We start from the raw sequence: 12,568 nt of genomic DNA, 5'->3' as shown, positions 1-12,568 counted from the left end.
GCACAACCAGAAGTGCAACAGATATGACTATGCCAGATTTCAGGGCAGCAGGGATTGGGGATAATACAATTGATTTTACACCTTGTATTCAAATCTTCACATGGGAATTTGTCTATTTATAAATGAAGAACTCATCCATAAATTACCAATTGCAAAAATCTTGATTCAAATCATAGAAATTAGATTTAAAGCACTTTATAAAATTCAAAAAGAGATTACAAGCAGCCATTCCTCTTCAAAATATTTTTAATGTATCAATATCTACTTACAAACCAATTGGGTATATAAGGATCATTGAGTTTAAAAATATCGAAAGGGTTATATTGTGTTTTCTGCACTTGGAGCATTTTTTTCATAAAGTCTATGTATATATATACAAAGTAGATAAACCACAAATAAGTGAATATCTCTGTGAGTATAGACATCATGATAAGCTTGGCTCAATTCCAACACTTTTTTGTATGAGTTTGCATATATTATTTAGGTTATTCCTCAGTGAAGTGCATTAATAATAGGACATACTTTCTAGAGGTGTCAGGAAGAGTAAGTGAGGGAATGAATGTAAAGACAAGCAGTGACCAGCACATAGTAAAGGCATTCACTGTATGCTAGCCGTCATTACTTTGTTGTCATAAAGAAATATGTAAACACGCTTACATGCTGAGGTGGTAGGTATAAGTGTATCCTCCAAAAGAGAGATAACATGTTTAAAAAAAAAAAAAAAGGAAAGAGCAATAAAGAAGACCAAAATTTACACTTGTAGGAATGTGAAAGGAAAACATCTATGACTGATTCATGGCTACGTTATTTTACTGACAAAGTAACTAAATTAATTCTGAGTTTATTTCACATTTATAATGGTCATTTAATTATTAGTCTCTCCCAGAAGTAAATTTAATAATTGAATTTCTAATTCATGCACAAATAGTATATGTATATTATGCAACTCCTAATAATTACATAATGTACTAAAAACTAAAAGTGAATTTAATTGCTTGCTGTTGCACCACCCCAAAGAACGTCGACTCCAAAAGGGTAGAGGTTTTGTTCCCACGTGTTTTTACACCAGGAGGCATGTGCAAGTTTCTAAGGAAATAGGAACGAATGCAGTAACTTCAAAAACATCAGTATAATTTCACTGGTTAAATGTTCAACAGTAAAGCATTACCTATTAGTCAAGGCCTTAATTAATTTAATTTAATTTTGTTTTATTTTTATTTAGAAGGTATATGCATGCATCTCATACCTACTTAGAAATTTACCTTAGGGGGCCGAGCACAGTGGCTCACACCTGTAATCCCAGCACTTTGGAAGGCTGAGGCGGGTAGACAACCTGAGGTCAGGAGTTCCAGACCAGTCTGAGCAATATGGTGAAACCCCATCTCTACTGAAAATACAAAAATTAGCTGGGCATGGTGGCGGGCACCTGTAATCCCAGCTACTCAGGAGGCTGAGACAGGAGAATTGCTTGAACCCAGGAGGTGTAGATTGCAGTGAGCTGAGATTGCACCACTGCACTCCAGCCTGTGCCACAGAGTGAGACTCTGTCTCAAAAAAAGAAAGAAAGAAACAAATTTACCTTAGGTTCACCTAAGTGTGGACAGATACCATGCCTTCCTTGATTATCCATAGAATTATGTTGAAGTAAAGATCTCATTTTTTCTTGTTTTTTAATATAATTTTTATTCTTGCATGATGTGAGTGAATAATCGCCTCAAAATTATTTTTAAAAGAAAAATACTGTTGCTACTAACCCCACTCCCACTCTTCATTATTGTTGTTCAAAATAGCCTTGGAAAATAACTTTTTGATAACCATTTTCTGGACATATTATTATTTTCCCCTACTATTGAAATTATGTCTCTACCCACTTTATTGAGATTTTGGTGAATATAAAAATCTTTACATATTTATTATATATGTCTTGAGGGAACTATTTCCTTTTTCTGTCAGAATTAAATCCAGAGAGTAAGTTGTTGCATTTATTATTCTACTTTCTGAAAATTATCATCCTTCTCAAATTAACTTGTGTATTTCTTAAGAGGTACTCCCTGAAAATTATGATCCTTCTCAAATTAATTTGTGTGTTTCTCGTGAGGTAAGGGTCAAGATGTAGTCTTAATTTAGTGGTTGGAATGGACATCAATGGCTTAGGAGAAACTTTCAGTGTTTCTGTTAAGCGGGATGTGAGCTGAAGAGTTTTCAAAGTGAGGAAGTTACCTTTAATTCCTATGGTGCTAAGAGTTTTTCATCATTGATGTATGTATATTTTGTCCAGTGCTTTTCTCTTTTATTCTGTTAATGTACTGAATTACATGATGGATTTTTTTTAAATAGAAGCCAATCTTGCATTTCTGGTATATTGCTAATTTGGTCATATTGTATTCCTTTTTATGCCTTGTAAGATTTGATTTGCTAATGTTTTGTTACAAATTATTGCATCTTTGTTCACAAGGAGCATTATTTTTAGGCTTTTTTAATTAAAATATCTTTACCAGATTTTGAAATCTGGGTAATGCTGTCCTCATAAAACAAGCGGAACATGTTTCCAAGGGTTAATATACGATTCATATTCTTTCTTTCTTAAATGTTTGATAGAATTCATGAGTAAAATTCAGGGCCTGAAATTTTCTTTGTGAGAATGTTTTTCATTACAAATTAAATGTATTCAACATACAGAGCTATGGAGTTGTTATCTTTCTTGTTCTGTTAAGTTGGTAAATTTTGCTTTTCAAAGATCTTACCTATTTTTATAGATTGTCAATATTACATAATGTTTATACAAATGCCCTCTGATTATCTTTTTAACATCTGTAGAATAGTGGTAATAAGTCATTTTTTTCCTGACATTGATAATTTGTATCTTTCTCCATTTTTTCATGTCTTCTCAATTGTATTAATCTTTTCACACACACACAAGAATCTTTGCCCTATTTAATGTTCCCTGTTGTTAGTCTGTTTTTCACATTGATTTTTTTATCTTCATTATTTCCTTATTTCTGCTTTTAGTTTTTATTTTCTTTTTCATATTTCATAAAACGAAGGTATACAGGCATCTTTTAACATTTTTCTAATACAATAATTTGAAAATATAATTTTCCTCTAAGCATTGTTTTACCTGCATTTCCAAAATGTTAATATGTTGTATTTTTATTATTATTCAAATGTCTTCTAATATCATATGTGATTTCTCTTTTGGCCCATAGGTTATTTAGAAGTGTTTTTTTAGAAGGATGAGATTTTCTAAAAATGTTATTTGGGAGCATAAGTTTATTCTGTTGGGGTCAGACAATAGTTCCTGTGAAATTTCAGCCTTTTGAAATTCATTAGGAATCATTTTAAGGAGCATTATATGGTCTAAATTGGTGAAAATTCCATGAGAATTTGGAAAAAAGAAAGTTAAGTCTGCAGTTTTTGAGTATAATATCTATAAATGTCACCGAAGTCAAGTTGGCTGATAATTTGTTGTAGGTATTTCTATCCTTCTTGGTTCTTAAAATCAGGGTTGTTCTATCAATTTCTGAGAGAGCTATTCAATTTTCTACACATGAGAAAAAAATTCAGTCTCTCTTATTTTTGTCAGTTTTTGCTTTATATAATTTTCAACTTTAATTAGGCGCATAAAGTGTCATTGTATCTTTCAGATGGGCTGACCTTTTTATCATCATGAATTTTGAATTTTTTTCCTAATTAGCTTCTGGGTGCCAGAGTATATGACGGGTCAAGAACATGACATTTCAAATTTTTCAATAATCATAACTCTAAAGTAATTTATAACTCTAAAATAATTTATTTTTTATTTAATCACCTTTTATCTTATTAACCAATTGTTTTTCTTCCCACAATTGCTTAAGTGTGCTTTAGACCATTCCTGGATTGACGGTAAAAGGGAGCACATGACAAATTCTTAGTTTTAGAGCGTGGGCTGCACAATCCTGAGCCCAGCCTGGTGGTGATGAAATTAAGCCCACTGCTAAAAGCGTAAATGAAGAAGAAACTCAGTAGTAAGAGAGCGTGGACCAACTAGTTAGATGCCCTAATCAGCAACTCTCATTCCACTTTCAAATCCTTGGAGATTTTGTGTGTTTTTTAAATAAGTGAAGTGAGTCAAATGGTACCTACCAAATTTATTTTGTCCTCTGCATCAGTGCGTGGCATACAGCATTAACAATGAGAAGAAACTAACTCCCATAAGCTATTTTGGGGGGGGGTAGAGGATGGTACAAATATTACAACTTTACAACAAATATTACAACTCTGTTAAAAAAAAAAAAGTTGATCAGGCTGGGTACAGTGGCACGTGCCTGTAATCTCAGCACTTTGGGAGACTGAGGTGGGGGAATCACTTGAGCCTAGGAGTTCGAGACTAGAGTGAGCTATGATTGCATCACTGCACTCCAGCCTGGGTGATACAGTCAGACCCAGTCTCTAAGAAATAAAAAAGAAAGAAAGAAAAAACCTTGAACAGGCACCTGTCACATCTCTCATTTATTCCACTCCAGGTATTAAACCAAAAGAAATAAAAGTGTATGTCCATACAAAGATTTACACATAAATGCCCACAGCAACTTTATTCGTAATACTCCAAACTGGTGACAACCCAAATTTCCATCAACAGACAGATAGATAAACTAATGATGGTATATCCATATAATAAATACTGTTTAATAATAAATAATGAACTATTGATGTATACAGCATCTTGAATAAATCTCAAAATAATTATGATGACTGAATAAATCCAGATTTAAAAAGATGACATATTCTATGATTCCATTTATATAAAATTCTAGAAAATGCAAACTTATCTTTAATGATAGAAAATAAATCAGCAATTGCCTAGTGATAAAGGTTGTGGTGGAAATAAGGGACTACAAAGGGGCATCAAGAAACCTTTGGGGTTTATTGATATGTTCATTATCTTGACTGTGGTTCTGTACATGTGCCAAAACTTATCAAACTGTACACTTTTGTATGTGCAGTTTATGTTATGTCAGTTGCACCTACTAAAACTGACTAAAATGTCTCAGTGTGAGGTAGAAATCTAATTTTTCATATGGTTAAGCAATTGTGCCTGCACTATTTATTGTGTACTATTACCCACTGAGTTAACTTCACCTGTCTCATTCACTAATTCCCCGTCTATACATGGGTCTGTTCCTTTGGGGCTCCACTGTGCTTCACTGGTCTATTGGGCTATCTCTTTACCAATATCACACTCTGAAAGTCTTTCAAATTATGGTCTAGCTTTATGCATGGGGTCGTATTTCCAGCTTTAAGCTTTACATGGGCTCAAGACCTGGTCTTCCGCCTCATGTGGGCATTAAAACCCAAGCTCTTGGACACTGGATACCTAGCTCCCATTTGTAACACTATGTCAACTCATGTTCCTTCCTTTCATACTCATTTACTGCTTTCCTTCCTAGGTTTTGACATTTTGGAATGCATTTTTTTTATTGTGAGCCCAAATGTGGAGTTTGTAATGTTATCTATTTGTTTGTAGTGGAAGGAGTTGAATTTGGTACAGTCCGTCTTGCGAGAACCAGGACTCACATTCATAGCTATTTTTTTTCTATTTTTCTCTAACATCCTTGAGGATACGTATGGGAAAGGGGAAGAGAATATTGTGTTATATTCATCTTTTTATCCTTACTACCTAGTATCCTAACACAGAATAAATAATTAGTAACTATTTATTGAAGGCATGGTTGATAACATTATATTTAGACAGACAATATTAACATGATGACAAATTGATAAAGAAGATGAAATAAAAAAGAAACACAGAGAAAAGTAAGTTGTTAAAAGCAGGAAAGGAGAAATGGCTAAAAAATAGAAAAACAAAGTTTAAGCAGAAAGAAGCAGTGAATTAGTTCATATACAGAGTAAGAAGATTGAAGCAAGTGTTGAGTAAGGGAGTTGACTGTGTGGGTGAGGGAAGAGACAAATGCATGGAAGAAAATCTGTAGGTAGTTGGATTTTTTTTTAAGTGTATGTAGGCTGTAGAATATGCCTAGATTGTCGTATGAGTGAATATGAAAATGGATAAAGATATTGTGTGGGTTGGAGACAATAAATATGGAGATGAAGAACAGGGAAATCTTCTGGATAAGAAAGCAGCTGTGTAGTACTGTGGGGGGTACAGGAGGCTGGCTTCAAATTACTGTTTTATTAAAACCAAGTCAGAATGTGAGAGTTATAAAACTTTTAAATGCAGCTAGAAGAGCAGGCATTATGCTGGCAAATCAAAGCTCAAACTGGCACATAAATGATCACAGAAATTGAGAACATATACACGAATGTCTTCTGAACTCATGACCCTAGAGTTGCTTCAGTAAGTATTCTTTGCTAGTTCCATGCTGTATTTGGTACCAAGAAAAGAATGATACTGAAAAAATGCATTAAAACATGCCTCGTGATCTAAATATTAGCTCCAGCTCATTACTCTATCCCAAAAATGAAGTTCACCATGAAAAATTTCATAAATGTTGACAGAGTGCTTGGTTACCTGAGACATAGCCATTATAGTGAAATGGCTGCATTTTTATCTTTCACATATGTGTAAAACCTGCCTAGTAGCATACACACACACACACACACACATATACACATACACACATATACACATGCACACACACACACACACACACGCATTTATTTTGTCTTCTTTTTATGTGACTCTTCGTTTACTATTTGAGAGGAAAATGCTTAACTAGCCACTTGGTAGTAATGTTGCTCATAATCACAGTTGTTATAGCTTTGATGATTCATTCAGGAATCTGTCAATAATATCTTTTTTGTTGTTGTTTTTTTGAGACCGACTCTCACTCTGACACTCAGGCTAGAGTGCAGTGGCATGATCTCAGCTTACTGAAACATCCATCTCCCACGTTCAAGAGATTCTCCTGCCTCAGCCCCCCAAGTAGCTGGGACTACAGGCGTGTGCCACCACAACCGGCTAATTTTTGTATTTTTCATAGAGACAGGGCTTCATCATGTTGGCCAGGCTGGTCTCAAACTTCTGACCCCAAGAGATCTGCCTGCCTCAGCCTCCCAGAGTGCTGGATTAAAGGCCTGAGCCACCATGTCCAGCCTCATTTTAAAACAAAATTTCAGTTCAGTATTACTGCATTTTAAAGCCCCACACGTAAGCAGAAAAACTGTCAGCACCACTTCACCATTACTATTAGCCCAGACATAAATTTAGTTTTACTGTTAGAGACTCAAGAAATATTCAAACTCAAAATAAAACAGAAAATGTTAATTGATTTGAACTTTTTTTAAACTTTTTTGTTTCCTTTTGTATCCTCTAAACTACAACTTTTTTAAAAAAAGAAATTCTGTCATTTGGAATAACAGGAGTGAATGAATCTAGAGGACATTATGCTAAGTGAAATAAGCCAGGCACAGAAAGATCAATACTGCATGACCTCACGCATATGTGGAATCCTAACAAGTTAATTCATTGAAGTAGAGTGGAGAATGACAGTTACCAGGGGCTGCCACGCCAAGAAGATGGGGCCGCAAGGGAATGAGGAGTTGCTGATCAAAGGGGATGAAGTTTCAGCTAGGCAGGAAGAGTAAGTTTTGAGATCCATTGCACAACAGGGTGACGATGGTCAATAATAATGCGTTATATATTTCAACATAACTAAGAAAGTAAATTTCAGCTGGGCGCGGTGGCTCACGCCTGTAATCCCAGCACTTTGGGAGGCCGAGGCGGGCAGATCACGAGGTCAGGAGATCCAGACCATCCTGGCTAACACGGTGAAACCCCGTCTCTACCAAAAATACAAAAAATTAGCCAGCCCGGCGGGCGGGCGCCCCTAGTCCCAGCTACTGGGGAGGCTGAGGCAGGAGAATGGTGTGAACCCGGGAGGCGGAGCTTGCAGTGAGCTGAGATCCGGCCACTGCCCTCCAGCCCGGGAAACAGAGCGAGACTCCGTCTCAAAAAAAAAAAAAAAAAAAGTAAATTACAAATGTATCATCACAAAGAGTTAAGTGATATGATGGATATGTTAATTAGCCCGATTTAACCGTTATGTCTTGTATACATCTATCAAAAAATCACCTGGTGCTCCATTAATGTAATACAATTATGATTTGTCAATTAAAAATAATACTATTTTTAAAATTTATGATACACATCTCTGAGTCACATATTAAGCTAAGGTAGGATGGCTGTGTTTTCAGCAATCAGTGTTGCCAGCTACTGCCGTGACTTCATTTCTCTTAATCATTTAAGAGAAACGATTAAGAGAAATTGTTAACAATTGTTCCAACTTCTGCCTAATTGATTTGCATGTATTATAGCCTAATCGTGACAGAGGTTTCAGACCAGAAGCTTGCATATCTTGGGTTTCATAGCTGACCTCCAGAACTGATTCTGTTTAGTATGTGAGGCAAACAAGATAAAGAAGCAACGCAATATATACAGTTTTGCTTTTAAATGGAGCTTAGTTCTTGTAAGGTCCAATAGCAGGGAATCTTAGCTATGTCTTCAGTAGCAGTGCTAGTAAAGCTTTAGATTCTTCTCTGATAATGAATGGCGACCTAAGGCAACTATGAAAAGAGTAATGAGATTTGACTAAGCAAAGCAGCTCATTTCCTAAAGGAAGTTGAGAAGAGCAATGGCTTGTGGCAGAAACAGGTGTTGCGAAATACCAGCTGTGATGGCAGAAATCTCCCCGAAGCTGAAACAGGAATGTTCAAAAATGAGCTGGCAGGTTAAATAGAAAAGATGAAGACTTACCTGACACTTCATTCTCATTCCTGAAAAAGAAGAAAAACGTATTCATAGCTCAGTATCAAATAATGAAATCTTACTTCCAAGAGTGATGTAATTAGAAAAACTTTAAGGTAAGTAAATGCAACCATTAAATATGTAAAAGTTTAATATAGAGAGAGCAGGATTCAAATAGGAACTCAGGAACATATTTGAGATGACTGGACCACTAGCTTTAAGCCCGGAGGTAGGGTGATCACACATCACAGATGCCCAGGACAATCTTGGTTTACCCCTACTGTTTCAAAGTAATCACTAACAGCCTCTTACTCGATTTTAAGGAATCTCAATGTAGACAATGCATTTTATGGTCACCTTGCCCAGGGGAAGTTTATAGAACTTGGTATTTTGTAAAATATCACCAAGAGTTGAATTAGAGATAATATAAAGTTGAATTTTTTGCAGTTTGCTCTTGCTGGTCCAAATAAATTTTAAGTTTATTAAAATAAATACATTAAAATGTATTAACTAAATTTATTTGTCATGTATTCTTTAGGGTACTTGGCAAATAAATGAAGTATTGTCTTATAAATTTTGTTGACAAAATAGTTGTTTTCATGGAATACTATGCAGCCAAGAGAAATAATGAGACTATGTCCTTTGTAGCAACATGAATGAAGCTGGAGGTCATTATCCTAAGCAAACTTACACAGGAACAGAAAATCAAATACCACTTGTTCTCACTTATGAATGAGAGCTAAACACTGAGTACACATGGACACAAAGAAGGGAACAACAGACACTGGGGCCTACCTGAGGGTGGAGGGTGAGAGGAAGGTGAGGATTGAAAAACTACTTATTAGGTGCTCTGCTTATTATCTGAGTGGTGAAACAATCTGTACGCCACACCCCCTTGACACACAGTTTACCTCTGTAACCAACCTGCACATGTATCCCTGAATCTAAAATAAAAGTCAAAAAAGAAAAAAAAAACGAAATACAAATCGAAACATGCTGAAATTTAGAACATTAATTTTTAATTTCTAAGGACTTTATCAAAAGACAGTTTTGTAGAATATGTAAAATCATAATTGCCCCAAATTCATGCAACGTTCTATGACATCTTCTTGATTCATATGTTTATTTATGTTTATTGACACAATAGATGTATTTTTGGAGTACATGTGATATTTTGATACATTCATGTAAGGCATAATAATCAAATCAGGGCAATTGGCATATCCATTACCTGAAACATTTTTCTTAATACTGGGAACACTTGAATTATTCTCTACTAACTATTTTTAAATATATAATAGATTACTGTTTACTATAGTCACCCTACTGATTTATCAAACACTAGGTCTTTTTTCTTTTATCTGACTGTATTTTTGTACCTATTCACCAATCTTTCTTCATCCAACCCTGGCCTTTACCCTTCCTCTTCTCTGGTAACAACCAATCTATTCTCCTTCTTCATAAGATCCACTTACTTAGGGCCTAAATATGAGCGAGATGATGTGATATTTGTTTTTCTGTGCTTAGCTTATTTCTTTTAATATAATGACCTCCAGTTCCATCCATGCTGCTGCAAATGACAGGATTTCACTTATTTTTATGGCTGAATGGTTTTACATTGTGTGTCTGTATAGATACATATCACAGTTTCTTTATCCATTTATCCATTGGTGGGCAGTTAGGTTGATTCCATATTTTGGCTGTTTGGAATAGTGCTGCAGTCAACATGTGAGTGCCGCTATCTCTTCAATATATAGATTTCCTCCCTTTTGGATATATACCCAGTAGTGAAATTGCTGGATCATAGAGTCGTTCCATGTTTAGTTTTTTTCAGTCCACACTGGTTTTCACAGTGGTTGTCAAAATCTGCATTCCCACCAACAGTGTATGAGGGTTCCTGTTTCTCTGCATTCTCACCAGCTTTCACTGCATTTTTGATGAAAGCCATTTTCACTGGGGTGACTTGATATTTCACCGTAGCTTGTATTTCCATTTCCCCGATGATTAGTGATGTCACCCATTTTTATATACCTAGTTGCCATTTGTATGTCTTCTTTTGAGAAATGCCTATTCAGATTTTTTGCCCATTTCTTAATCAGATTATTAGATTTTTTTTCCCATTGAGTTATTTGAGTTCTTTATATATTCTGGTTATTAATCCCTTGTCAGTTGTATCATTTGCAGATATTTTCCCTTATTCTTTGGGCTGTCACTTCAATTTGTTGATTGTTTCCTTTGCTGTGCAGAAGTTTTGAGCTTGGTTCAATCCCTTTTATCTATTTTTGCTTTAGTTGCCTGTGCTTTTCAGATTTTATCCCCCCAAAAAATACCCAGACCAATGTCCTGGAGCATTTACCCAATGTTTTCTTCTAGGAGTTTCATAGATTCAGTTCTTAGATTTAAGTCTTTAATCCTTTATTATTTGATTTTTATGTGATGAGAGATATTAATGTTCTTGGCACCTTTGTCAAGAATGAATTGGCTGTAAAAGCATGTATTTATTTCTGGGTTCTCTATTCTGTTCCATTGGGATGTTTTCTGTTTTTTGACAGTACCATGCTGATTTGGTTGCTATAGCTTTGTAGTATATTTTGAAGTCAGTCAGTATGATGCCTCCAGCTTTGTTCTTTTTGCACATGATTGCGTTGATTATTCAGAATCTTTTGTGTTTTATATAAATTTTAGGATAGTTTTTTATATTCCAGTGAAGAATGTCATTGGTATTTTGATAGGGATTGCATTGAAACTGTAGATTACTTTGGGTCATGTTGACATTTTAACAATATTAATTCTTCCAATTCATGAGCATAGAATATCTTTCCATTTTTTGTGTCCACTTCAATTTCTTTCATCAGAGTGTGATAGTTTTCATTATAGAGATCTTTCACTTCTTTAGTCACAATTATTCCTAGGCATTTTAAAATTTTTTATAAGTATATGTAAATGGGGTTGCTTTCTTGATTTATTTTTCAGATTGTTCACTGTTGGTGTATATAAATGCTATTAATTTTTTTGTGTTGGTTTTGTATCCTGTAATTTACTGCATTTGCTTATCATTTCTAACAGTTTTTGGTGGAGTCTTTAGGGTTTTCTAAGTATAAGATCATGTCATCTGCAAATGAGGATAATTTTATTTCTTTCTTTCCAATTTGGATGTCGTTTATTTCTTTCTCTTATCTGATCACTCTGGCTAGAACTTCCAATAGTATGTTGAATAAATGGGATGAAAATGGGCATCCTGATCTTGTTCCAGATCTTAGCAGAAAGACTTTTGATTTTTTCCCCCGTTGGTATGATGTTAGTCATGGGTTTGTTAAATATGGTCTTTATTGTTTTGAGGCATATTTATTTTATACTCAATTTTTTAGTGTTTTCATGATAAAGAGATGTTGAGTTTTACCAAATGCTTTTTCTACATCTATTGAAATAATAATATGGCTTTTTTCCTGGTTTGTTTATGTGATATATCATGTTTATTGATTTCCATGTGTTAAGCCATCTTTGCATTTCTGGGAGGTTAAATAATATGTCCAGATGGTAAGTGAGAGAGCCAGGATTTGAACTCAAGTCTAACTTCCAAGCTTGTGTACGTTTTACCATTTGAGAAACTCCTGTATTTTAATTGTACATTCATAAACCTTTATACACATAGAGATCTACGTCCATATGTATAAGCTCTTTTTTTAAACTATACTTTATGTTCTAGGGTGCATGTGCACAACGTGCAGGTTTGTTACATATGTATGCATGTACCATGTTGATGTGCTGCACCCATTAACTCGTCATTTACATTAGCTCTTTATAATATATGTAGTATAATTTCTA

At 34.8% G+C, this 12,568-nt stretch overlaps 1 protein-coding gene across 1 annotated transcript in view; it reads left to right on the top strand.

Moving 5' to 3' along the window:
• NALCN (sodium leak channel, non selective) overlaps window positions 1–12,568 on the top strand; it is a 338,653-nt gene that overhangs the window by 23,149 nt on the left and 302,936 nt on the right. The window lies entirely within an intron of this gene.

The sequence above is a fragment of the Colobus angolensis genome, unplaced genomic scaffold, assembly GCF_000951035.1.
Source record: "Colobus angolensis palliatus isolate OR3802 unplaced genomic scaffold, Cang.pa_1.0 Scaffold13, whole genome shotgun sequence".
In the NCBI taxonomy this organism is placed as follows: Eukaryota; Metazoa; Chordata; class Mammalia; order Primates; family Cercopithecidae; genus Colobus; species Colobus angolensis.
Note: the sequence above shows the minus strand (reverse complement) of the source record. Positions and strands in the feature narration are given on the sequence as shown.